The 27,044-nt window shown below is 47.0% G+C and overlaps 1 long non-coding RNA gene and 1 pseudogene across 1 annotated transcript; both read right to left on the bottom strand.

Moving 5' to 3' along the window:
- Nucleotides 1–9,605: 9,605 nt before the first annotated feature.
- Nucleotides 9,606–12,173, bottom strand: LOC126959284 (transcription factor NF-E4-like; annotated as a pseudogene).
- A 118-nt stretch (nucleotides 12,174–12,291) lies between these two features.
- Nucleotides 12,292–24,114, bottom strand: LOC126943708 (uncharacterized). The gene is made up of 3 exons (XR_007721822.1): nucleotides 24,007–24,114; nucleotides 17,127–17,197; nucleotides 12,292–12,531 (listed from the first exon to the last, which is right to left on the bottom strand). It is a non-coding gene; the product is annotated as an uncharacterized LOC126943708 (long non-coding RNA).
- Nucleotides 24,115–27,044: the final 2,930 nt, after the last annotated feature.

Genomic DNA, 27,044 nt, shown 5'->3' with positions numbered 1-27,044 from the left:
AAGAAGAAGAAATAACTGTTTCATACACTGGGGATAGATTGTACTCCTGGTCACACCACAGATTTAAGCCAACCTTAGTCTTTTTTCTGTTTTCTTTATCTCCCCAACTCTTGCCTCAGATAGAAGAAGAAACAAAAAGATGAGGCCACTGGTGGGAGGGTCCCTATCAGTCCTAAATCATACTGTGGTACAAAGGAAAGAGAAGGCCAGCGTTGAAGCTGTGGAGATCTTGTCCAAGTCACTTTTCTCCTGTGAGATGGTTTCCCTTCCTCTGCCAAAAGCAGTTGGACCAGACACAAGTACTTCTGCTTGCAGAGTTATGTAGACGACTCAGCGATGATTATAGCACTTCAGCAATTCCATCAAATAAGCCCACTTTTATTTTGTTTTATTTTATTTTTTCCCCTAAAGACAGGCTCTCACTATTTTGCCCAGGCTGGTCTCAGACTCCTGAGCTTCTCCCACCATGGCCTCCCGAAGTGCTGGGATTGTAAGTGTGAGCCAGCACACCCAGCCTCCAGCCACACTTAATATTAGCAACAAACATTGATACTGTTTGGTCTTAAAAGTGATGGTCAGTGCCCACTACTAGTCCATGCAGCAAGGCTAGAGGTTAGAAAACTTGCTTAGGGCAGACTGGCCACAGGAAAGGGAGTGTTGAGGGGACCACTGAAAGACCAGGTACCTCCAGCAGCCCAGACCCATATATAGGGCAGCCGGTAGAGTGCCAGTGGTCCAGCATCTGGGGGATGGTTTCTAGCAATCATGAGCTCATCAAGGGCAAAGCCCAGGGGGTCCATCTGTACCTGTTTTGCCCATCGGAGGCCAATTGGGAACTTTATCTTCTCTTGAAACCATAGCCTATAGCCAGGTCACCATGATTAATGTGCATATAATCACCAAAGTACAGAGAAGCCATAGAAATTCCCTGTGAGAAGATGCAAAACTCTAAGTGTGGGAAAGCAGAGTCCTCAGGAATACACGGAAGTGGGAGGAACCAGGGGCTTACCTCACACATCTTGGCCATAGCCAAGAATATCACAGGCAGGCCGACAACTATGTGACAAAGGGCTGTCTTCTAATCACACAACCAAATGGCAGGGGAACCACCCTTTTTCCATCACCTGCTTTAAAAAAAAAAAAAATTGTGGCCGGGCGCGGTGGCTCAAGCCTGTAATCCCAGCACTTTGGGAGGCCGAGATGGGCGGATCACAAGGTCAGGAGATCGAGACCATCCTGGCTCACACGGTGAAACCCCGTCTCTACTAAAAACATACAAAAAACTAGCCGGGCGAGGTGGCGGGCGCCTGTAGTCCCAGCTACTTGGGAGGCTGAGGCAGGAGAATGGCGGGAACCCGGGAGGCGGAGCTTGCAGTGAGCTGAGATCCGGCCACTGCACTCCAGCCTGGGTGACAGAGCAAGATTCCGTCTCAAAAAAAAAAAAAAAAAGCTCTGGTATGGTTTGTCTATCCTGCCCCCATTATATTGGTCTTCCTATGCCTTGTCAAAATACGGAGGGGTTGGATACCTGCTATTTTGTACCTTTTTACGTGAGGATCAATCAGGTATAGCCACAAGAGAAGATGGAGGAGAGTCTTAGGAAAAGACGAAGTGCATTCTACTCACAGATCCTAGAGACAGGAGGCACAGCAGGCCAGGCAGGGCCACATGGCAAAGACACCAGGAGGCAGGAAGCAGAAGACGGGAGCAAGGAGAAGGTTTGGGCCACTAACTTTATTGTGGTTTTCTTGGAGAGAGTCAAAGCAGGGCAAGGGGAACAGTGTAGGATTGGCTAGTTTGAATGATTTCTATGGGCTTTGAGTTACAGGGATGGCTCCTAATTGCCTGGCACCAGATTCTGGGATGCATAAGACGGAGGAATGTTGCCTCCTGGGGTGTCCTGTCAGATATTGGAGGTATGGGTCTGAATGGGTTAGTTTGCATATCAAAGGCATGCTCCTTGCTGGTCAAGGATTCACTGGCACATAAACCTCAGATAAGGGGCCTAAGGACTAAACTCTAACTGGTATTGTCTTAAATTTCCTCCTGAGGGCCCTGGAGGAAGTCGTTCCCAAGAGACAGACTTAACGTTCTTTTCTACTGACCCCAAATTTTAAACAAAGCTGCTCTTCTCTAACCTATTGCAAATCAGAAAAATCTGTGAATTCTACCTATGACCTGTAACCCTCCGCTTCAAGGTATCCTGTCCTTTTGAGGCTAAACCAATGCGTAATTTCAATGTATTGATTTACAATTTTGCTTGTAATTTCTGCTTTCCTAAAATTTACCCTGCCTTTTTTTTTTTCTCTTTTTCTTTTCTTTTTCTTTTTTTTCTTCCTTTTCTTTTTTTAATGACTAGTCAGATGCAGTAGTGAGAATCGGGGAAAGAGTAGAACAAGGCGTTTGATGTGTAACTGACTGTGAACAATCGTGATAACTCATTACCTTTGCACCAGCCGCCCTGCCTTTAAAAACCCTTTCTTGCAAGCCACTGTGGAGGTCAGATATTAAGTGTGAGCTGCCTGATTCTCCTTGCTTGGCATCCTGCAAATAAACACCTTCCTTTCTCCTGCCACAAACCTCAGAGTGGATGTTTGGCCTATTGCACTGGACGAGTGGATCACAGTTAGATTAAATAATGGCCAGGTGTGCAGTGTTGGGGCTCGAAGATGGCAAGTACAGACTTGCATTATAGTTGAGAAGAAGAGGACAGATGATATCCAACACATTCCTTTCTTACCACTTTCTCCATGGTTACTCACCAAGGGCAGAGACCTCTGTCTGTGTCTGCTTACATTATCTAGCTTGCAGTCTAAGACAACGTGCTTCTGCAAAATGAGAGCTTGGTATGTGTTGGATAGCGCTGCACCCCATCGCTTCTGCCCTCCAAAAGAAACAAAACTCCCATCCAAGCAGGTGCTTGGAAACCGGCATGTTCAGGTGCTGGGGAGAGCTGCCACTGTCTAGACACCAGTCTCTGGTATGAACTAGGTATCCTGCAAACACTGTTTCTCTGGCATCAACTAGGTATTCTGCAAACACTCTTTCCAAATACAGTCACATTCACAAGCCCCAGAGAAAGATCTTCATGGGGGCCGCATTCAAACCACTACAGTTCTTTTAAGGGAGGATTTAAATCTCAAAACCAGTTAGGTAATCAATAGTGTTCTACCACTCCAGGAAACCAAAGCTGCCCTCCACATTCTGGTTTCCACAGTAAAGTGATACTCCCTCAGGAAATAGTTGTCTTCATGTAACCAACTCAAGTTCAGCTGCTCACAAGAAGCAAGGTGTGTTCAAAGGAGAGCAGCTTTACTGATGAAATGCTATCTGATGGGAAATGCCAAGACCTTAAAGAAACCACTTCCAAAGTTTGGGCTGAGGGCAGGGGCTTAAAAAAGGGAAGCCTGGTGTGAAAGCCATGCTGGAGTTGTGCAGGTGCAGGGGCTGTGTCTTGCCCTGAAGGCTGTCTTGAGTTATGGTCCACCTGGAGCGCAGGCTGGCACCATCTCCACAGTGGCCATGGCCATGTAACTGAGCAGCTTGGCAGCTAAGCCTCAAACCACGTTTTAAAACGTTTTTTTTTTTCCTTTCTCCTTTCCTCCTTGAACCTTCTAAAGCTATAATAACTTCTTTCTTTCTTTTCTTTCTTTCTCTCTCTCTCTTTCTCTCTCTCTCTTTCTTTCTTATTTTTGAGACAGAGTCTTGCCCTGTGCCCCAGGCTGGAATGCAGTGGCATGATCTGGGCTCACTTAAGCCTCTGCCTCCTGGGTTCAAGCAATTCTCATACCTCAGCCTCCCTGGTAGCTGGGATGACAGGCATGTGCCGCCATGCCCAGCTAATTTTTGTATTTTTTAGTAGAGATGGGGTTTCACCATGTTGGCCAGGCTAGTCTCAAACTCCTGACCTCAGGTGACCCGCCTGCCTCAGCCTCCCAAAGTGCTGAGATTACAGGCATGAGCCACGATGCTGGGCCAACTTTTTATTATTTTGACTTCTTTCCACAAGCAGCGAGCAGCCAGAGCCTTTTTTTGCTGGTTACAATCAGGCTGTAGATTATCCATCTTGAGGCAATCTGTAAGTGGGGGAGAATTTCGCAGCTGGACCTGTATGCCTGGTGTATTTTAAACTAACCCCTGGAATTTCCTAACAAGCATAGGGTTAGATAAAGGTGCATGGGGTAAGGAAGTGTGCAGTGGAAAAGGGAAGGGGCTGTAGTTTCAAAGTACATTTCAAGGCTATATTTTTTTTTTTTTTTGAGACGGAGTCTCGCTCTGTTGCCCAGCCCAGGCTGGAGTGCAGTGGCGCGATCTCGGCTCACTGCAAGCTCCGCCTCCTGGGTTCACGCCATTCTCCTGCCTCAGCCTCCCGAGTAGCTGGGACTACAGGCGCCCACAACCGCGCCCGGCTAATTTTTTTTTGTAATTTTTAGTAGAGACGGGGTTTCACCGTGGTCTCGATCTCCTGACCTTGTGATCCGCCCACCTCGGCCTCCCAAAGTGCTGGGATTACAGGCGTGAGCCACCGCGCCCGGCCTCAAGGCTATATTTTAAGACTAAGGAAAAAAAGGTTTTTACAGTTTGTTTCAAGGTTATATCTTGAGACTGGAAAGAAAGGAGGAAAGAAAAGAGTTTTAAAGTGCATTTTGAAACTCAGCTACTCACATTTAGTCAAGAATCTAGAGTGTTACTGGGTGTGGTGGCTCATGCCTGTAATCCCAGCACTTTGGGAGGCCGAGGCAGGCTAATTGCTTGAGCACAAGAATTTGAAACCAGCCTGGGCAACATGGCAAAACTCTGTCTCCACAAAAAATACAAAAAGTAACCAGGTGTGGTGGTGTGCACCTGTGGTTCAAGCTACTTGGGAGGCTTAGGCAGGAGGTTCACCTGAGCCTGGGAGGTCGAGGCTGCAGTGAACCTCAATCACGCCACTGCACTCCAGCCTGTGTGACAGTAAGACCCCGTCTAAAAACAGAAACAACAAAAAAGAATCTAGAATGTTAAAGCTGAAAGAGACACAGTAAGTTGTCCAGAGCCCTCCTTTGGCCAGGGGGGACAACTTAGTTAAACGTTTTATCTGAGGTCACAGAGTTTGGGCTGAACCGAGTTTCCTGCAACCTCATTCAGTTCTGGGACTGATCCTGCGGTCGCCGCGGCAGGCGAGGACGAAGAGCAGGGACTGTAAGTGCCTTGCCCTCAGACTGCCTCAGCAGGGTGACGGTGAAGCCACGCTGCTCACCACAGTCCTCCGGTGGGTGGCTTCAAGCTGGAGGAGGAGTAAGCCTCAGACGGGACAGTCTGAGAATACTGAATGAGTGAGTGGTTTTGTCATTGTTTTTGGCAGGATGGAGGTGGATGAAATTTTTCTAAGCTGGGTTTCAAGAAGCAGGAAGAAGCAATTACTTTTTTGCATCTTACGGCTGAATGGGAAGAAGTTTCTGACAAAGCATGGCTGAAGCAGGGCAGTTTCCTCCCCGCCTGAGCGCCTCTCAGCTCCAGGTAGAGCCTGGAGCGGCTGCTTCAGAGGGTGGGCTTTCCCCAGGCTGTGCTCAGTCTCAGGATGTGGCTGAAGAGAGGACGTCTGCTGAGCCTCAGGCCTGACAGTAACAGTGAAGTGAAGACACATCCAGAGAAGAAAACAAAGGTTTTTAAAGGAAGACCCTGGTCTGTTTTGAAATGGGGTCGGGGAGAAGGGACTTTGTGAGAGGAGGACTTCCCTTGCCTGGAAATGCCTAGGAGCCATTCTTGCCACCCATGCCCTCTCCTTTGCCCAGTCAGAGCCACTGCAGCCACCAGCCCCATCGGAAACGGGCTTAGGAAAGTCCAGGACGCCGTGGCTCTGCTGCCCTGTGACCCTCACAGCCCCCTTCCTGTCTCCTCAGAGGGGCAGCTATCTTTGCAATCCCAAAGCACCACTTTTGGGATGGGTTTAATCCAACCGTGCTGCAGTAGAGGCTCAGGCGGGGTGCAGGTCTGCGTATGGTGGTGCATCCTAGTCCATAGTTGTCTTGATAACTGAATTGACTTTCTGGCATAAGTCATGGAAACACCACTTGTGCACCACTAAGTTGGGGGTATTCAGTTCTCCCAACTCCAATCTCCAGCCTGCCTGTGTGTTTTCCAGAGAGTGCTCGGTAGGGAGATGCAGGGGTGAGCCCTGCCTGGATTCCATTCTCAACAGTGCTGCGTGGCTCTGAGCAATTTCCTAGGAGTCTGTAGAAGCAGCTCCAGGGCACCGCCCTGGGGCTGCCTGGGCAGAGGTGCAGCTGTGCCTGCAAGCCCTTAACCTGAGCTGGGGGGATGGAGGGGTGAGGCGGGGGAGTGGCCAGGGACACTTTTTTTTCAAGATTTAACTGTACCTCAAGCTGCCCTCCCTCTGGTAGATGATGATCAGGCCAGCAGAACAAGACTTAGGAGCCTTCCTATGACTGGGAAGAAGAGACTTGCATTATTCACCATTTACCTCCCGTGGCACCTGCTGAAACACCAGGCCCTCTTGGAAGAGCTTGGCACATAGCGGCTCACTGAATCTTCATGATCACCCTGCAAAGGAGGCACAATCATCATGCCCATTTTACAGATGGGCCATGCAGTGATAGAAGAAGTTGCTGAGGGACACGCAGCAGACCCAAGATTTCAATTCAGGCAGCCTGTCCAGAGTTTGGGCATTTCATAGCGTGTGGAGCTGCTATATGCTAACAGAGTAATGAAAGGCATTGAAAGGTTCTTGTATTGGTTCGAACCCCAAGAACGTGCCAACAAACAACACGAGGTGGTGTGGAGCAACGTGCTGTTTTAATGAGCACCTGGGTGCCGGCAGGCTGAGGCCTAAAATGGTGTCAGCACCAAATGAGGACAGGGCAGCGGTTTTATAGTCCTCTGCAAACAGGAAGGGTCCCAGTCTGACATGACTGCTACGTGGTACCCGGATGGCCTCTCTCTCTCTCCATCCTCAGGGGTAGGTGTCTTCCGGCCAGCCCTCTTCCTGCTTCCGCTGTTTCACTGTTGCACGCTGCTGGCGGAAGTGGCCTTGCGCCTTGGGACTGGGCCTGAGAAGGTAGGAGTTATTCATCCCCCCACGCTTTCAGGCCCCAGGAAGAATCTTTCATTCCTGTCTGTCTTCTATAGAAGAGGGAAGAGGGCCGGGCGCGGTGGCTCACGCCTGTAATCCCAGCACTTTGGGAGGCCGAGGCGGGCGGATCACAAGGTCAGGAGATCGAGACCACGGTGAAACCCCGTCTCTACTAAAAATACAAAAAATTAGCCGGGCGCGGTTGTGGGCGCCTGTAGTCCCAGCTACTCGGGAGGCTGAGGCAGGAGAATGGCGTGAACCCGGGAGGCGGAGCTTGCAGTGAGCTGAGATCCGGCCACTGCACTCCAGCCTGGGCGACAGAGCGAGACTCCGTCTCAAAAAAAAAAAAAAAAAAAAGAAGAGGGAAGAGGGACAACTTTCTCAATAACTACTTCAGGTGTGACATAGCGGGTGGCGTGGGCACCTCGGAAACAAAAGAGAAAACTTAGTTTTGGGGATTTTTTTTTTTTTTTTTTTGAGACGGAGTCTCGCTCTGTCGCCCAGGCTGGAGTGCAGTGGCCGGATCTCAGCTCCCTGCAAGCTCCACCTCCCGGGTTTATGCCATTCTCCTGCCTCAGCCTCCCGAGTAGCTGGGACTACAGGCACCCATCACCTCGCCCAGCTAGTTTTTTGTATTTTTTAGTAGAGACGGGGTTTCACCGTGTTAGCCAGGATGGTCTCGATCTCCTGACCTCGTGATCCTCCCGTCTCGGCCTCCCAAAGTGCTGGGATTACAGGCTTGAGCCACCACGCCCGACCAATTTTGGGGATTCTTGAGAGCCGGGTTGGCATCCACCCTGCCGTTGTAGCAGGAGCATCATCTGGATTGTCTGGCGGTTTACTATAGTTTCAACAAGAGGTTGTTTTTTGTTTTTGTTTGTTTGTTTGTTTTTGAGATGGAGTCTCGCTCTGTGGCCCAGGCTGGAGTGCAGTGGCTAGATCTCAGCTCACTGCAAGCTCCGTCTCCCAGGTTCATGCCATTCTCCTGCTTCAGCCTCCGGAGTAGCTGGGACTACAGGCTCCCGCCACCTCGCCCGGCTAGTTTTTGTATTTTTTAGTAGAGACGGGGTTTCACCGTGTTAGCCAGGATAGTCTCAATCTCCTGACCTCGTGATCCACCCGTTTCGGCCTCCCAAAGTGCTGGGATTACAGGCTTGAGCCACCGCGCCCGGCCCCTCAACAAGAGTTTTTAATGGCTTTCATTATCAGTGGGATAACACAGGGGAGAAACAGGAGGACCCCAGTGGTGAAGATGTCCGTCCCTACCAGCGTTTTACATTCTCCTAAATTAGAGAACCACCCCCTAGAAGGTTTTCCGAGTCCCATCCCTTCCAGGTTTGGACTGGTCCATGGGCTACTTTTCCGATGTTTGAGGTGATTTCTAGAACCACTTTTCCGTTATCGTCTATGTTAAGACAGCAATTGGAGATATTAAACTTACCACAGACCCCACCCTCTTCTGCTAGTAAGTGTCTAGTGCCAGCCTGTGTTGATAAATTGCCGTGTGCATTTGGTTTTGTTGTTGCGTGAGCTTTTCCAGGGCTGAGGCGGTTTGGTTGGTGATGGTCTCTAGAGCAGCCTGTGGTCTGATTATTCTATTTAGCGTGTATATGGGATGACCCTGTGAACCATCCTCCGCCTGGCTGGCAGGACCATAATATTTGATGATCCCTGGCGGAGGCCACTCGTCCTCTTGCCGTCTTCGGCATCCTCTTACCTTTACAACCCGTTTTCCTCTGTTTAAGTTATATACAGGGACTCCGAGGGTGTCGGGGTTTTCCGACGTAAAGGCAAAGAGGTTTTGGGAATCAGAGTGTAAAGGAATTGTGAAAAAAGCATCGTTTAGGTTTAGAACAGAAAAATGGGTGGTATTGGAGGGAATTGTGGCAAGTAAAGTATATGGGTTAGGAACTACTGGATGTACTGGGAGTACAGCTTGGCTAATGAATCTGAGGTCCTGGACTAAGCGGTAAGTTCTATCTGGTTTTTTAACAGGTAGAATTGATGTGTTAAAAGGGGAGTCTGTTGGGTGGAGTAGGTGACTGGTGAGGAGGTGAGAAACGATAGGGCTTTAGGCCTATGAGAGCTGGTTGGGGGTGGGATACTGCTTCTGTGAGAGGAACTGGGGGGCTCTTTAAGGGTAATGCAGATGGGGGTGTGGTGTTTTGCGACTGAGGGTGTGGAATTATCCCAAACTATGGGGTAACTACGGTTGGGGAATAAGGAAAGGTTGCATGTTTTAGGGTGGGAGGTTGGAGGAGTAGAAGAAAGCTAGAAGTACGGGAGGGGTCTGGGTGGATGCGTTGGGTACCATGGAGAATGTGGAAGTGGAGAGTAGTGTAGAGTGTTGAAAGGATGTCTCTGCCTAGAAGTGGAGTTGGGCATGAGGGCAGGACTAAGAGTGAGTGAAGGAAAAGGCATGAAGGGAGCAGAAGAGTGGAGCGGTGGTTCAGGGTTTGGAGACTTGTCCATCAATTCCTACAACAGAGACTTGGGAGGACTGGGTGGGTCCTGAAAAGTCAGGTAAAGCAGAGTATGTTGCCCTGGTATTAATCTAAAAAACATACTGGCCTACCTGCCACCATCAGGGTTACCCTTGGCTCAGATGAAGTGATGGTAGTTGCCGGGGCGTCCATTCCAGGGCACCATCAGTCTTCAGCAGCAAGGCCGATGAGATCTGAGTAGGAGGTTTTGGCTGGCTCAGGAAGGGATGGGGGTGGTCCTTACAGGGGCCGCTCACAGTCCAACTTCCAGTGGGGTTTTCCGCAGAGGGGGCATGGCCTGGTGGGCTTACCCGGGTTTGGGCATTGTCTGGACCAGTGGCCTACATTGCCGCACTTGAAACAGGCGCCAGGTGGAGGTGGATTACCAGGAGGCTTCCGGGTGGACCCACAGCCCCGTGGGCCTGCAGGGCCCCTGATGGCAGAGGCAAGCATTTGGAACTGCCTGTTTTTGCCTTTTATTTTCCTTATCATGATTGTTAAAGACTCTGAAAGCTAAATTAAGAAGGCTAGTTGTGGAGTTTGAGGGCCGTCGTGAACCTTCTGAAGCTTGTGCCAGATATCAGGAGTGGATTGGGAGATGAACCGAAGGTTAAAAATAGTAGTTCCGCCGGGCGTGGTGGCTCAAGCCTGTAATCCCAGCACTTTGGGAGGCCGAGACAGGTGGATCACGAGGTCAGGAGATCGAGACCATCCTGGTGAACACAGTGAAACCCCGTCTCTACTAAAACTACAAAAAACTAGCCGGGCGAGGTGGCGGGCGCCTGTAGTCCCAGCTACTCGGGAGGCTGAGGCAGGAGAATGGCGTGAACCCGGGAGGCGGAGCTTGCAGTGAGCTGAGATCAGGCCACTGCACTCCAGCCTGGGCCACAGAGCGAGACTCCGTCTCAAAAAAAAAATAGTAGTTCCTTCTGGGCTGGCTGGGTCTAGGTTGGTATACTTTCTCATGGCTTCAGTTAAACAAGAGAGAAAAAGGGCTGGGTTTTCGTCGGGACCTTGGGTGATTCCTGAAAGTTTTTCATAGTTGACTGCTTTATGGGCCCCATTTTTGAGTCCTGCAGGAGACACACAATCATGTGGTCTCGATGGCGGCGTCCAGAAGCCCCGTCTTGATAATTCTAGAGGGGGTCCTGGTTGGGGACTGCCTCTGTGCCAGGAGGCTGGGCAGGAGCCTGGTGATGAATTGTATCTGCAGGTGCCTGAGTTAGGGTCCAGATATGGGCTCAGTCTTCTGGGGTGATGGTGGAAGAGAGGATAAAGTAGAGGTCATGCAAGGTTAGTTCATAGACTGGGTGAGGTATGGAATTCTCTAATATAAGAGGTAGGGTCTTCTGGAAATGAACCGAGTCTTTTGTTAATTTGAGAGCGATCAGCGAGGGAGAAGGGAACATGAACTCTAACAATACCTTCAGTTCCTGCTACTTCCTGAAGGGGGCACTCTAGCACAGGCACTGAAGTAAGGGTGGGGCATGGGCCAAAGATGGCGCCTGAGGGAGTAGGGGCTGGAGAGAAGGAAGAACCTGGAAGTGGTTCCTGCTGAGGGTTTGAAGGGGGAAGCCGGGTTGAGTTAACAGGCCGTAGAGGCTACATAGGGGTGTAAGGTGGCAAGAAGGGTTTACAAGCCTCAGGTGAGGGCGATGGGGGAGGAGAATGGCTACAGGCCATACTAAATTGTCCTGAGGACCGGATGGTGTGGGAAAAGAAGTGGATACTGCTGACTGGGAAGATGGCGGCTGCGAAGATACAGAGGACACTGGGGGGGTTAAAGAAAAGGTTGAGAGGGAGAGGAAGGAGCTGGGAGGGGTGGGCAGCAGTCTGCTGGATCACACGTGGAAAAAGAGGTAGGGTTGGGAGGAGAAATGCGATCAAGGCGGCGAGAATGGAGGAGAAGAAACAGGTGAGCAAGAACTGCAGAGGTCGGGTTGTGATCTGAGTGCAAAAAGGCCTGGACATAAGGACATAAGGAATTTCTCCCCATTTCTCCAGTCATCAGCAATAGTTGCTTAAGTCAGTTAAAATTGCAAAGTTGAATGTTCCATTTGCAGGCCCGTTATCTAATTTGTACTGCGGCCAGACTGAATTGAAAAAAAGACAAGGCGCTTAGGGCAGACATCTTGCCTGAGGCCTAAGGTTTGCAGGTTTTTATGAGGCAGCCTAGCGGGCTGTCCTTTGGAATGGAAGACTGAGACTTTCCCATAACAGAGGGTAGGCTCTGGAGAACAATGAAAAGGAGACCATCCTGGACAGCCGGAGGGAGAAGATAAAAGGAGCGATTATCACCCCTGCCTTTTTCGTCCGGGAACGGGATCAAATGGTTTAGAGGCGACCCCCTAAGACCAGATATCAGCGAGTGCCTGGCACATGCCCGAGCCTTCGGACCAAGCTTGGATTTTCCAACGGAGAAACCAAGAGAGGCCCTGAGGATTTTTCCCTGTTAACCCGGCTCCGGGAAACTTACAGGTAGGTGAGATGCGTGCACAGAGAGGCGACTGGAGGCTGAGGAGCTTCCTTTGTCCCACTGCTGTGGCCGGCTCTCCGGGGTGCAGGGGTAGGTCCACGGGGGAGGCAGACCTGAGCCCCTCCAGGGTTTCAGCACCAGATTAAAGTATCATTTGAACCCCCCGAGCGCGCCAACAAACAACACGAGGTGGTGTGGAGCAACACGCTGTTTTATTGGGCACCTGGGTGCAGACGGGCTGAGGCCTAAAATGGCGTCAGCACCAAATGAGGATGGGGCAGGGGTTTTATAGTGTCCTGTAAACAGGAAGTGTCCCATTCTGACCGGACTGCTATGTAGTACCTGAATGGCCTCTCTCCATCCTTCGGGGTAGGTGTCTCCCCGCCAGGGTAGGTGTCTCCCGGCCCGGGTACGTGTCTTCTGGCGGGTCCTCTTCCAGCTTCTGCTATCTTGCTGACGCACGCTGCTGGCGCAAGCGGCCTTGTACCTTGGGACTGGGCCTGAGGAGGGAGGAGTTATTCATCTGCTTAAGCTTTCAGGCCCCGGGGGAGAATCTTTCAGGCATAAAGTAACGAACACTAATAAATGATTTTTAAATTACCACTGTGATAAGGGCTACAGATTAGGAATACATAGAGAATGTATCAGGGAATTTTCTCTTAGTTTTTAGGGCACAGAAGCCTTCCAGGAGAAGTAACTTTGAAAGGCAGATGTGGAAGATGAAGAAAAGGCAGCACAGGAATGGGATGAGGCAGGGCTGTCCATGGCTGGACGGACTTCAGGAGGACCCATGTAGCTTTGGGAACAAGGGACAGAGTGGCAACAGATCTTGTTGGAATGTACCTTGAGACCCTATCACAGCAGGGAGGTAGCATAACCAGGTTTACATTTTTACTTTATTTATTTTTTGAGACAGGGTCTCACTCTCTCATCCAGGCTGGAGTGCAGTGGCACCATCATAGCTCATTGCAGCCTTGAACTCCTGAACTCAAGCTATGCTTCTACCTCACCCTCCCAAGTAGCCGGGACTACAGGCATGCTCCACCATGCCTGGCTAATTTTTTAATTTATTTTTTGTAGAGACAAGGTTTCACCATGTTGCCCAAGCTGGTCTTGAACTCCTGGCCTCAGTCTCCCGAAGTGCTGAGATTACAAGTGTGAGCCACCTTGCTGGCTGAAGTTTGTATTTTTAAAGGTGGCTCTGCTGCAGTGGGGTGCAGAGGAGAGAAAAATGGGGTACAGAAGGATAATGGGGTACAGGGGGAGGGGACAGTGGGGAACAAGGGAGAAGATGGTGGGATGCTGGGGAGAGGGCAGCGCTGGGGGATTTCAGGTGAGTGTCAAGGCCACTGAGCTAGGACAGGTGAAATTCCAGCACAGAGCAGTTTGGAGGCAACCATATGGGTGAAGAAAAGTACAGAGATTTGAGAAGTATTTGGGTGGCAAGCTGGGAGGCAAACTTCCAGGTTTCTACGTGAACACAGGGGCGATGTCTTGGGGAGGAAGGAATATTGTAGCAGGAGTTCAGTGTGGAACATGCAGAGCGAAAGGGTAGCCGTGGCGGGACACAGCTGAACATGCAAATCCAAAGAACAGAGAGCTTTAAGCTGCTGGGAAAATGTTGGGGGTCTTGCCCTGTTGCTGTAATTGAAGTTGTGAGAGTACATGAGGTGGTCAGGGAAGAAAGCACTCACAGACAAGTGGCTGGGCACAGTGGCTCACGCCTGTAATCCCAGCACTTTGGGAGGCCAAGGCGGTGGATCACTTGAGCCCTGGAGTTCGAGACCAGCCTGGGCAACATGGCAAAACCTCATCTGTATAAAAAGTACAAAAATTAGCTGGGTATGGTGGCGTGTGCCTGTAGTCCCAGCTACTCTGGAGGGTGAGGTGGAAGGATTGTTTGAGCCCAGGAGGCGGAGGATGCACCGAACCCTTGATCATGCCACTGTACTCCAGCCTGGGGTGACAGAGCAAAAACCTGTATTGAGATGGTTTGGCTCTGTGTGCCCACCCAAATCTCATCTCAATTTGTAATCCTCGTGTGTTGAGGGAGGAACCTGTAATCCCCATGGGTCGAAGGGGGCAGGTGATTGGATCGTGGGGGTGTCCCCATGATAAACAAAGGGTTGGAGAAATAAATGGGGAGTAGATATCACCTGTGCAGAGCTCCAAATGATTTACATAGATGATCTGTCCTTGAGGAGTGGGAGCATAACACTTCAGCCCTTAGGTATGGATTGTTTATAGTGACTGCCTCTCCATCTATACAGTGTGGAAAGGAGGAAAGAGTCACTGTATAATGGACAAATCTGACAACCATTACCTGAGGCAGGTGACCAAGGCCAACATCAACAATGATAAGTCAAGTTGACAGTTTGAACCCTTGAGAATGAAGTGCTGAGAAGGGCACTTTACCTCCGTGGTCTTCCAACCCCAAACCTTCCTCCCTCAAAACTCTCATCTAACCATGAGAAAATCATCAGACAGACTGGGCAAAGTGGCTTATGCCGGTAATCCCAGCACTTTGGGAGGCTGAGGCAGGAGGATCACTTGAGCCCACGAGTTCCAGACCAGCCTGGGCAACATAGTGAGATCTCGTCTCTATTTAAAAAAAAGAAAAAAAGAAAATCATCAGACAAACCTTGATTGAGGGATATTCTACAAAATGTCACGATACCTCAAAACGATCAAGGTCATCAAAAACAAGAAAGTGTGAGAAACTGTCAGTCAAGGAGAGACTAAGGAGGCAGGACAGCTGGGTGCAAGGAGGCATCCTAGATCGATGTCCCAGAACAGTAAAGAGACATGACGTGAAAACTGAGGAAATCCGAACAAAGCATGGCCTTTAGTTAATAACGTATCTATATTGATTTATTAATTATAACATGTACCCAACAAATACATTAATAAAATACTAATAATAGAAGAAACTGAGTGTAGAGTTTATGGGAACTCTCCGCATTATCTTACCAATTTTTCTGAATGTCTAAAGCTCTCTTCTAAAAACTAAAGTTTACTTTTTAAAAAACTGATGTGAAATTTTTCTATGGCATCCTAGCGTATCGTTTGGGATTCCCAAAGTGGGGAATTAATGAGATAATTTTAGTTTGGCGAATGGATGCAGCGTTAAAAACACTAAGTTATATATGAAAAGTTATTCTTTTCTTCCACTCTTCTGGTGAGATCACACAGTGAGCCTTCTTCAGTGCTGGGATGTCTTCGTGGCTGCTTTGACACTGACTAACCTCCATTATTCAATGAAGACAAACTCACAGACCCGGCTGCTTTGACACTGACTAACCTCCATTATTCAATGAAGACAAACTCACAGACCCGGCTGCTTTGACACTGACTAACCTCCATTATTCAATGAAGACAAACTCACAGACCCGGCTGGACTCCAGTGTCTACAGTTCAATAGCATTGCTTTGTTTTGAGTTCATCTTCAGGCACCTTTTTTTTTTTTTTTTAGACGGAGTCTCACTGTCTCCCAGGCTGGAGTGCAGTGGCTTGATCTCGGCTCACTGCAAGCTCTGCCTCCTGGGTTCATGCCATTCTCCTGCCTCAGCCTCCTGAGTAGCTGGGACTACAGGCACCTGCCACCATGCCCTGCTAATTTTTTTTTTTTTTTTTTTTTTTTTTTGTATTTTTAGTAGAGATGGGGGTTTCACTGTGTTAACCAGGATGGTCTCAATCTCCTGACCTTGTGACCCGCCCGCCTCAGCCTCCCAAAGTGCTGAGATTACAGGTGTGAGCCACCACTCCTGGCCCTTAGACACCCTTTCTTTATGGCAAATGCTACCGGTTGTCCTTTTGTATGAGCAATCTGAAGCTTTCTTTGAAGAACTTGATTACAGTTATTAAAAGGAAGAACATCAAGTATACTGGCTGACAATGGTTACTTTTACCTGAGCCCTGTGAGTGTGAATTAAAACAATCCTCCTACCCTTTGCGTCCTGGAAATGGCTTCCAGCTGATAACTTACAGGTCCAAATTAACTACCTGGAGAAGGTTTTATGATTCGTGGCTTACATCCTGTCCCTGAGTTAAAAATCTTTGCGTTGAGTTCCTCAAATCTCATCATGCCTCCCATTCCATTCCAAAAAAAAAAAAAAAAAAAATAGCTACTAAGATTTAAAAAATAAATAAATAAAAAATGACATACCTTTCTCACAATTTGTGGACAGAGGACAGACAGAACTCAGTCATCCCTCTGCTCACTGAGATAAATGCGTATCTGATGACTTCCTTTGGAAAGGCTAATCAGAAACTCAAAAGAATGCAACCCTTGTCTCTTACCTACCTATTACCTGGAAGCCCTCTCCTCGCTTCAAGTTGTCCTGCCTTTCCAGGCGGAACCAATGAACATTTTACATGTGCTGATTGATGTCCTATGCCTCCCTAAAATGTATAAAACTGAGCTGTGCCCGATCACCTTGGCACATGTCATCAGGACCTCCTGAGGCTGTGTCATGGGTGTGTCCTCAACCTTGGCAAAATAAACTTCCTAATTGACTGAGACTCAGATACTCTTTGATTTACAAAACATTTATCAAAATTATGTCTGCCTCCACGGCCTTAATTTCAGTTGACACAGCAAAGAACTTCCCTTCCTCACATGACTTAGAGAGGGCTTGAAGATGCACCCTTGTTGACCTGGCATAAGACCACACACAGACCTTCCAAATTCTCACTCATTGTCCCACAAATGATTAGGCTGACTGCCTGTACTCACTGATCCATCAGAATAGAGTATTCGTTAGCCAAATTCTCCTCCCAGGCCCCTGATCCTGGACCCACCCTCAGCCTGGGGCAGCAGACAGCCCCTCCCAAGAACAGGCTGGAAGCCTGGTAAAACATTCTCTATCTACTCTCCATTCACCCCACCTCCCATCCCTCCCTTCATTAGGCTCCTCCCATTTCCCCACACTTCTTTCTTCCTAGCTTTAGTCACTCTTCCCTCTAGAAGAAAAACCCCTTTCTACGCAACCTTTGAGATGCTGGCAGATTTCACGGTGGGAGTGTTCTCCCTATTGAAATAGTCCCCCCTTCCCCTTCCTCTTGCAATAATCCTTTTCTAAAAAGTGACTCTTACCAAGTCTGGAGTTTTTTTTGTACTTGACACAGTACAGGTGGCATTCGCAGTGGCGATATGATGAAAGTGGTCTGTGAATAAATTAAGAATCAGAAATGCTATAGTCGTAAGACAAAACAAGACAGTGGTTTGGGGAGATATCTTCCCATGTTCATTTTGAATCCTTGCTGTTCGGCTGGATGCTGTAATAATCGTGAGCTCATGTCTTCGTCACACAGGCTCAAAAAAGCACCTGGATCTGGGAGGTGTTTAATAATATTCTAGGTGTGGTGGTGCAAGCCTGTAGTCCCAACTACTCAGGAGGCTGAAGTGGAAGGATAGTTTAAGCCCAGAGTTCAAGTCCAGCCTGGGTCACATTGCCAGACCTCATCTCAAAAGTAAATAAACAGGCCAGGCCGGGCGTGGTGGCTCAAGCCTGTAATCCCAGCACTTTGGGAGGCCGAGACGGGTGGATCACGAGGTCAGGAGATCGAGACCATCCTGGCTAACACGGTGAAACCCCGTCTCTACTAAAAAATACAAAAAACTAGCCGGGCGAGGTGGCGGGCGCCTGTAGTCCCAGCTACTCGGGAGGCTGAGGCAGGAGAATGGCGTAAACCCGGGAGGCAGAGCTTGCAGTGAGCCGAGATCCAGCCACTGCACTCCAGCCTGGGCGACACAGCGAGACTCCGTCTCAAAAAAAAAAAAAAAAAAAAAAAAAAAACAGGCCAGGTGCCGTGGCAAATACCTGTAATCCCAGCACTTTGGAGGTGGAGGCGGGCAGATCACTTGAGCCCAGGAGTTCGAGACCAACCTGCATAATGTGTTGAAACCCAGTCTCTACTAAAAATTTAAAAAATTAGCTGGCCGTGGTGTTGAGCACCACGTAGTCAGCTACTGTAGTCAGCTACTCAGGAGGCTAAGGTGGGAGGATCGCTTGAGCCCAGGGAGTTGAGGCTGCAGTGAGCCATGATCATGCCCCTGCCTTCCAGCCTGGGCAGTGAGAGTGAGATTCCGTCTCAAAAATGAATAAATAAACATAAATAAACAAACGTGTCTAATCAACTCATCTATTTAACTAACATTGCATATATTGCACATGTACTTTTCTTTCTTTATGTCTTCTTTTTCTTTTCTTTCTTTTTTTTTTCTTTTTTTTTTTTTGATACTAGTTCTCCCTCTGTCACCCAGGCTGGAGTGCAGCGGCATGTTCATGGCTTACTGCAACCTTGAACTCCTGGACTCAAGCAGTCCTCCCATCTCAGCCTCTGCACTACAGGTGTGTGCCACCACACCTGGCGAGTTAAAAAAATTTTTTTTGTAGAGATGAGGGTCTCGCTATGTTGCCCAGGCTGGCCTTGAACTCCTGGGCTCAAGTGATCCTCCTGCCTAGGCCTCTCAAAGCACTGGGATTATAGGCATGAGCCACCAGGCTCGGCAGACATCTTAATTTTTAGCCCACTGTGGCCCATGTGAGATGTCTGACTCCAGAATTGCAAGATAATAAATATATTTTATTTATATTTATTTATTTATTTATTTATTTATTTATTTTGAGACGGAGTTTCTTTTTTTTTTTTTTTTTGAGACGGAGTCTCCCTCAGTGGCCCAGGCTGGAGTGCAGTGGCTGGATCTCAGCTCTCTGCAAGCTCCGCCTCCTGGGTTCACGCCATTCTCCTGCCTCAGCCTCCCGAGTAGCTGGGACTACAGGCGCCCGCCACCTCACCCGGCTAGTTTTTTCTATTTTTTAGTAGAGACGGGGTTTCACCGTGTTAGCCAGGATGGTCTCGATCTCCTGACCTCGTGATCCTCCCGTCTCAGCCTCCCAAAGTGCTGGGATTACAGGCTTGAGCCACCGCGCCCGGCCGAGACGGAGTTTCATTCTTGTTGCCCAGGCTGGAGTGCAGTGGAATGATCTCGGCTCACTGCAACCTCCACCTCCCGGGTTCAAGGGATTCTCCTGCTTCAGCCTCCCGAATAGCTGGGATTAGAGGCATGTGCCACCATGCCCGGCTAATTTTGTATTTTTAGTAGAGATGTTGTTTCTCCATGTTGGTCAGATTGGTCTCGAACTCCCTACCTCAGGTGATATGCCCACCTCGGCTTCCCAAAGTGCTGGGATTACAGGCATGGGCCACCGTGCCCAGCCTAAATATATTTTATTTTAAACAATTAAATTTGTGGTAATTTTTATAGCACCAATAGGAAATTAATACAACACATAGCTATAGTTATATATGCTATATATACGTGCTATTGTATGTATAAAATATTTTGGGGAGATTCACATAGCAATGTTAACATCATTTCCTTTGGAAAATGGAACTGAAGGTCTAGGTGATAAAAGGTCACAGGGAGATTTTTCATGTTTTGGTTTGTCCTTTTGAATTTTGAAGGTTTTTAAAAATTTTTTTTAAATTTTTTTTTGGAGACGGACTCTTGCTCTGTTGCAATGATGTGATTTCGGCTCACTGCAACCTCCACCTCCTGGGTTCAAATAATTATCCTGCCTCAGCCTCCCTAGTAGCTGGTATTACAGGCACACAACATCACGTCTGGCTAATTTTTATATTTTTAGTAGAGATGGGGTTTTGCCATGTTGACCAGGCTAGTCTTGAACTCCTGATCTCAAGTGATCTGCTCGCCTCGGCCTCCCAAAGTATTGGAATTACAAGCGTGAGCCACCGCGCCCAGCCTGAGTACTCTTTTTTTTTTTTTTTGGAGGTGGAGTCTCGCTCTGTCATCCAGGTTGGAGTGCAGTGGTGCCATCTCAGCTCACTGCAGCCTTGACCTCCCGGGTTCAAGCGATTCTCCTGCCTCAGCCTCCTGAGTAGCTGGGATTACAGACACATGCCACCATACCTGGCTAATTTTTGTGTTTTTAGTAGAGATGGGGTTTCACTATGTTTGTCAGGCTGGTCTTGAACTCCTGAGCTCAGATAATCCACCTGTCTTGGCCTCCCAAAATGCTGGAATTACAGGCATGAGCCACAGTGCCCGGCCCCTGAGTACATTTTTAAACACTGAATTAAATTTTAAAACTTTTTTGTTGTTGAGAGGGAGTCTTGCTCTGTCGCCCAGGCCAGAGTGCAGTGGCGTGATCTCAGCTCACTGCAACCTCCGCCTCCCGGGTTCAAGAAATTCTCCTGCCTCAGCCTCTGGAGTAGCTCGGACTACAGGCACATGCCACCACGCCTGGCTATTTTTTATTTTATTTTATTTTTATTTTTGTATTTTTAGTAGAGACAGGGTTTCACCATGCTGGCCAGGCTGGTCTCAAACTCCTGACCTAGTGATCCACCCACCTCAGCCTCCCAGATTGCTGGGATTACAGACGTGAGCCACCATGCCTAGCATGAAAACCTTTTTTATACAAAAATTAGCCGGGCATGGTGGCATGCACCTGTAATCCCAGTTACTGACTGAATGGAAATCAACCTGACTCCCAGGCTGACAAAGGAGGATTCTTGAGTCTGGGAGTCCGAGGCCGCTGTGAGCTGAGATTGTGCCACTAATCTCCAGCCTGGGTGACAGAGCGAGACCTTGTTTCAAAACAAAAAAACCCACTTTCTTCTTGGTGGGTTTCTCTGTTGTATGTCCTAGGCAATCTCTAGCCCTTCAGCTTCACAGGGTAAATGTACTTAAATTGTCCTAGGCAATCTATCCCATCAATGTTTTTTGTTTTTTTTTTGTTTTTGAGACGGAGTCTTGCTCTGTGGCCCAGGCTGGAGTGCTGTGGCCGGATCTCAGCTCACTGCAAGCTCCGCCTCCCGGGTTCACGCCATTCTCCTGCCTCAGCCTCCCGAGTAGCTGGGACTACAGGCACCTGCCACCGCGCCTGGCTAGTTTTTTGTATTTTTTAGTAGAGACAGGGTTTCACTGTGTTAGCCAGGATGGTCTCGATCTCCTGACCTCGTGATCCGCCCGTCTCGGCCTCCCATAGTGCTGGGATGACAGGCTTGAGCCACCGCGCCCGGCTTATCCCTTCAATGTTAAAGCGAGAATGTATTCTTCCAGTGCTGTGGTTTGAATATGGCTTGTCCCCACAAAAACTCATGTTGAAACCTAATTCCCAATGTGGCAGTGTTGAGAAATCGGACCTTTAGGAGGTGATGGTACCATGAAGGCTCTGTTCTCGTGAATGAATTACTTATTCATGGATTACCTGATTAATGGGTTATCATAGGAATGGAGCTGGCAGCTTAATAAGTAAAGGAAGAGAGACCTGAGCTATCGCACTCAGCCCTCTTGCTTTGTGATGCCCTGCCCACCTCGTAACTCTGCAGTCTCCACTAGAAAGAAGGTCCTTACAAGGTGCAGCCCCCCACTCCATTCAGTTCAGTCTACTCCAGCTCACTCAACTCCTCTCCATTCCATTTCACTTATTCCGTTCTACTCCATTTGTTTCCATCCCACTGCATTCCGTTCTGTTCTATTCTAGTCTATTCTAGTCTGTTCTATTCCATTACACACCACTCCACTTCATTTTATCTTTTTCTATCCTATGCTACCCCTTTCTACTCCACTCTATTTCATTTTGCATATTCTATTCCATTTCCTTCTATACTATTTCATTTTATTCCACTCCATTCTATTATCCCCTCCCTTCCATTATACTTCACTCCCTTCATTTCACTCCATCCCATTTTATTCTATTCTTTCTATTCTCTTCCATTCTTTTTCATTTTACTCCACTCTATTCCACACCACTCCATTTCATTCTATTATATTCTATTCAATTATATTCTGTTTCACTCTACTCCGTGCCATTTTTTTCCAATTTATTATATTTTATTCAATTTCATTCTTTTTGTTTGTTTGTTTTTTGTTGTTGTTGTTGTTGTTTTTTTTGAGATGGAGTCTCACTCTGTCGCCAGGCTGGAGTGCAGTGGTGCGATCTTGGCTCACTGAAACCTCTGCCTCCTGGGTTCAAGTGATTCTCCTGCCTCAGCCTCCCGAGTTGCTGGGATTACAGGCACCTGCCACCACGCCTGGCTAATTTTTATATTTTTAGTAGAGACGGGGTTTCACCATGTTGGTCAGGCTGGTCTTGAACTCTTGACCTCGTGCTCTGCCCACCTCGGCCTCCCAAAGTGCTGGGATTACAGGCGTGAACCACTGTACCTGGCCGATTTCATTCTTTTCAATTCCCTTCCACTGCATTCTGTTACATTCTATGCCATTCCACTCCACTCTATTCTACTCCACTGTATTCTACTCCACTCCTTTGTATTCTAGCTTATTATGTTCAATTATATTCTGTTTTATACCACTCCATTCCATTTTATTTCAATTTATTCTAGTCTAGTCTATTTCATTTTACTCCATTCCATTCTATTCTATTCTACTGTTATATTCCACTCCACTCCACTTCATTCTTATTCCATTCCATTCTATTTCATTACGCTCCATTGTATTCCACTCCACTCAACACCATTCTGTTCAATTCAGTTGTCTTTCACTATACTTCACTTGCCTTCATTCCATTCCATTCTGTTTTCCATTCCACTCCATTCCATCCTATTCAATTCTATTTCATTCTATCTTACTGTATTCCATTACACTTTAATTGATTCTAATATATTCCTTTCCACTTCATTCTATTCTATTTCTTTCCACTGTATTCTATTCCATTCATTTCCAGTACATTCTATTTTCACTTCGTTCTATACTATTTCTTTCCACTGTATTCCATTCCATTCATTTCCACTCCATTCTATTTCCACTTCATTCTATTATTCTATTTCCACTGCATTCCATTCCATGCATTTCCACTCCATTCTATTTCCACTTCATTCTATTCTATTTCTTTCCACTGTATTCCATTCCATTCATTTCCACTCCATTCTATTTCCACTTCATTCTATTCTATTTCTTTCCACTGTATTCCATTCCATTCATTTCCACTCCACTCCCTTGACTTCATTGCACTCCATTCCTTCCCACTCTATTGTACTCCACTTCACCCCATTCCACTTACTCCATTCTATTATATTTCAGTCTAGTCAACTCTATTCTGCTTTATTTCACTCCTGTCCTACTCCATTCCATTCCACTCCATTCTGTTCCATTTCACTCCACTCCTATTCTATTTCCTTCAGCTCTGTTCTATTCCACTTCACACCATTCTGTTCAATTCAGTTTAATCCAATTCTATTCTTTCTATTCTATTCCATTACATTCTCTCTACTTGTCTCCTATTCTATTCCACTCGCTTTTTTTTTTTTTTTTTTTTTTTTTTTTTTTTTTTTTTTTTTTTGAGGTGGAGTCTTTCTCTGTCACCTAGGCTAGAAGCCAGTGGCACGATCTTGGCTCACTGCAACCTCTGCCCCCCAGGTTCAAGGGATTCTCTTGCCTCAGTCTCCTGAATAGCTGGGATTACAGGCATGTGCCACCATGCCCGGCTAATTTTTGTATTTTTAGTAGAGATGGGGTTTCACCATGTTGGTCAGGTTGGTCTCAAAGTCTTGGCCTCAAGTGATCCACCCACCTCAGTCTCCCATATAGAATGGAAATAGTTCCAGTTCCATAGTGGACATCCTACATCACAGGCTACCACGTCCCTGCAGAACAGTAGGATTTAGCTAGCTATGGTCCTATAGGGGAGAGCCGTTAGCTATTCTACATAACCAACAGTATGCAGCCTATAGCATTCACAAGAAGCATGGCAACTCCTGTTGGAGTGGCTTCTCCTATTCAGAGACTGCATAGTCACAAGGCATATTTACCTAGACCCAACACTTTTTCAGTCATGATTCATCCTTGCCCTGATTCTAAGTAAATCAAAGATGTTTAAACCTCCCTGTATCCTGAGTTGGTAATAATTAACCAGGTTACCACATTAGTTCAACATACTGACAAGAAAACATAAAAAAGGCATATAATTACTTGGCCTACACACCTTACGATGTGGGGACCATCTTCTGTTCTCCTCTGAGGACTTCCACCAGCTGAAGAAACCATGAGACATCCCACAGCAATCCCCTCCTTTCCATTGCAGACAGTGCTAAAAGCACTCCAGGCCTTCAAGCCTGCTGAGCTGTTCTTGGTGTGGTCCTCATAAGCTTGCCTGCCAACTGCACAGCTCTCTCGGAGGAGTCCTCCTCCATGTCACTATTATTAGATAACTGTTATGAGCTGCTTTTCTCCGTGTGAATCATCCACATTTTTGCCTATGGGAGAAAATTTAGCCCATACCCCTAAGGACTGATGGATATATTCAGCTAAATAAGACTTCCTAGACATTACAAATTTTCAAAGGCATGATTATTAATCTCAAATGAATAAGTGTAAACTAAACAAAAATAAAATTATTTTTATGTAACACAAAATACTTTTAAAATAGAGTAAATATTAGTCATAAAGAAATCCTTAATTGTTTAAAAAATAGCAATATTGGCCAGGCACGGTGGCTGAAGCCTGTAATCCCAGCACTTTGGGAGGCTGAGACGGGCGGATCACAAGGTCAGGAGATCGAGACCATCCTGGCTAACACGGTGAAACCCCGTCTCTACTAAAAAATACAAAAAACTAGCCGGGCGAGGTGGCGGGCGCCTGTAGTCCCAGCTACTCGGGAGGCTGAGGCAGGAGAATGGCGTAAACCCGGGAGGCGGAGCTTGCAGTGAGCTGAGATCCAGCCACTGCACTCCAGCCTGGGTGACAGAGCGAGACTCTGTCTCAAAAAAAAAAAAAAAAAATTGCAATATTATAAAATTGGTCTTTTTGAAAAAAGAAAAAAAGGGAAACTTCCAAACTTAAAAAAAAATTTACCCTTTATTGATATGTAATAGATGTATATATTTTTGGGGTACATGTGATAATTGGATACATTTATATAATCAAATTCCAAATATGTTTTATGAAGTAAATAGAACATTGGTACCAAATACTAACAAAGACGATATCAAAAGAAAAAAAACAGCAGATCATTCATATTTATTAACATCAATGAAAAAACCTTTTATAAAATATTATAAATGTAAACCATGAGCTTATTAAAAATAATAGACTTTCCAGTGAAAGAGATTAACCAGTCTAGAAAAAGAAAAATATATCCACTTGAAAAACGAATAAATGTATGGTGATATCTAAAGCAATGGGGGAAGACATATTAAGACAAGTCATGTGGGAATAACTAGATAGTAATATGGATAAGAATAAAGCTTAAATAATTTTATAAACCATAAAAGTAAATGCATGCAAATAGCAAAGTTTCCATATATTCCACTCTAATTTTTTTTTTAAATGCCAGAATAAAATGCATAGATGAATCATTGTATAAATGGGAGCATGGAAAACTTTCTCACTATGTCTCACATCCTGAAATAATGAAGGAAAATATTAATATATTTGACTACATAGAGTTTTTAAACTAATCTGCTTAGTAATATTAAGCATAAGTCACATTTAAGTGTAGTAAAACTAAATATAGGTAAACATAAGTAAAAATTAAGCATGAAGCAAAATTAAGGGAAGGGCAGAGAAAGATGGCAGAAGGCTCCACTAATCATTCTCCCTGCAAGGACACCAGTTTAACAACTATCTACAAAAAAAGCACCTTTATAAGAACTGAAAATCAAGTGTGACAGTACCTGGTTTTAACTTCCTATTGCTGCAAGAGGCATTGAAGAGGTAGGAAAAACAGTATTGAATCACAAACACCGTCCCTGCCCCGTTCCCAAGCAGCTGTGGCATGGTGCGAAGAGTGATTCTGTGCACTGGGGAGAGGCAAGTGCAACAATTGTGAGGCATTGAACTCAGTGCTGCCCTGTTAGAGCAGAAAACAAAAAGGGACAAAACTCAGCTGATGCCCATCAATGGAAGGCTACATAAATAAGTTCTAGCCAGAGGGAAATCACCAATCCCAGCAGTCAGAACCTGCAAGCCTCACCGCCACAGGCTAAAGTGCTCCAGGGCCCTAAATATACTTAAAGGGCAATCTAGGCTTCAAGGGCTGCAACTCCTAGGCAAGTTCCAGTGCTGAACTGGGCTCATAGCCAGTGGGCTGTGGGGGCACATGACCTACTGAGACACCAGCTGGAGCAATTAAGGGAGTGCTGGCATTACCCCTTCCCTACACCCAGGCTGCAGAGTTTGTAGTTCTAAAAAAGAATACTTACTTCCACTTGAGGAGAGGAAAGGGAAGAGTGGGAGGACTTTGTCTTGCACCCTGGATACCAACTCAACCACAGTAGAATAGGGTACCAGTCACAGTTGTGAGGCCCCCTTTCCAAGGCTTGGCTCCTGGACATTTCTAGACACACATGGGTTCAGAAGGGAACCCAGTACCTTGAAAGGAAGAACACAGCCCTGCCAGGAATCATCACCTGCTAACTGAAGAGCCCTTGGGCCCTGAATAAGAAGCAGTGATACCCAGGCAGTATGTCATGGTGAGATTCTGAGATGTTCTGGCTTTAGGTGAGGCTCAGCACATTACCATCTATGTGGCTAAGGGGCAAGACTCCTGCTTGAGAAAAGCAGAGGGAAAAGTAAAGGGGACTTTATTTTGCACCTTAGGTATCAGGTTGGGCACAGGGGAGTAGAGCACCACGCAAGCTCTTGGGGTCCTCAATTCAAGGACTTGGCTTTTTTATGGTGATATGGCTTGGATCTGTGTCCTCACCCAAATCTCATGTTCAGTTGTAATTCCTAAAGTTGGAGGTGGAGCCTGGTGAGAGGTGACTAGATCATGGGGGCAGTTTCTCATGAATAATTTAACACTATCCCCCGTTGGTATTGTCATCACAATAGTGAGAGAGTTCTCATGAGATCTGGTTATTTAAAAGCATGTAGCCTCTCCCCCATCTTTCTCTTGCTGCTATGGCCATGTGACATGCCTGTTCCCCCTTCATCTTCCACCATGACTGTATATTTCCTGAGGCCTCCCCAGAAGCTGAGTAGCTGCCAGCATCATGCTTCCTGTACAGTCTGTGGAACCCT

The sequence above is a fragment of the Macaca thibetana genome, chromosome 1 (assembly GCF_024542745.1).
Source record: "Macaca thibetana thibetana isolate TM-01 chromosome 1, ASM2454274v1, whole genome shotgun sequence".
NCBI lineage: Eukaryota > Metazoa > Chordata > Mammalia > Primates > Cercopithecidae > Macaca > Macaca thibetana.
The sequence above is the reverse complement of the archived record's forward strand: the minus strand, read 5'-3'. Positions and strand labels throughout refer to the sequence as shown.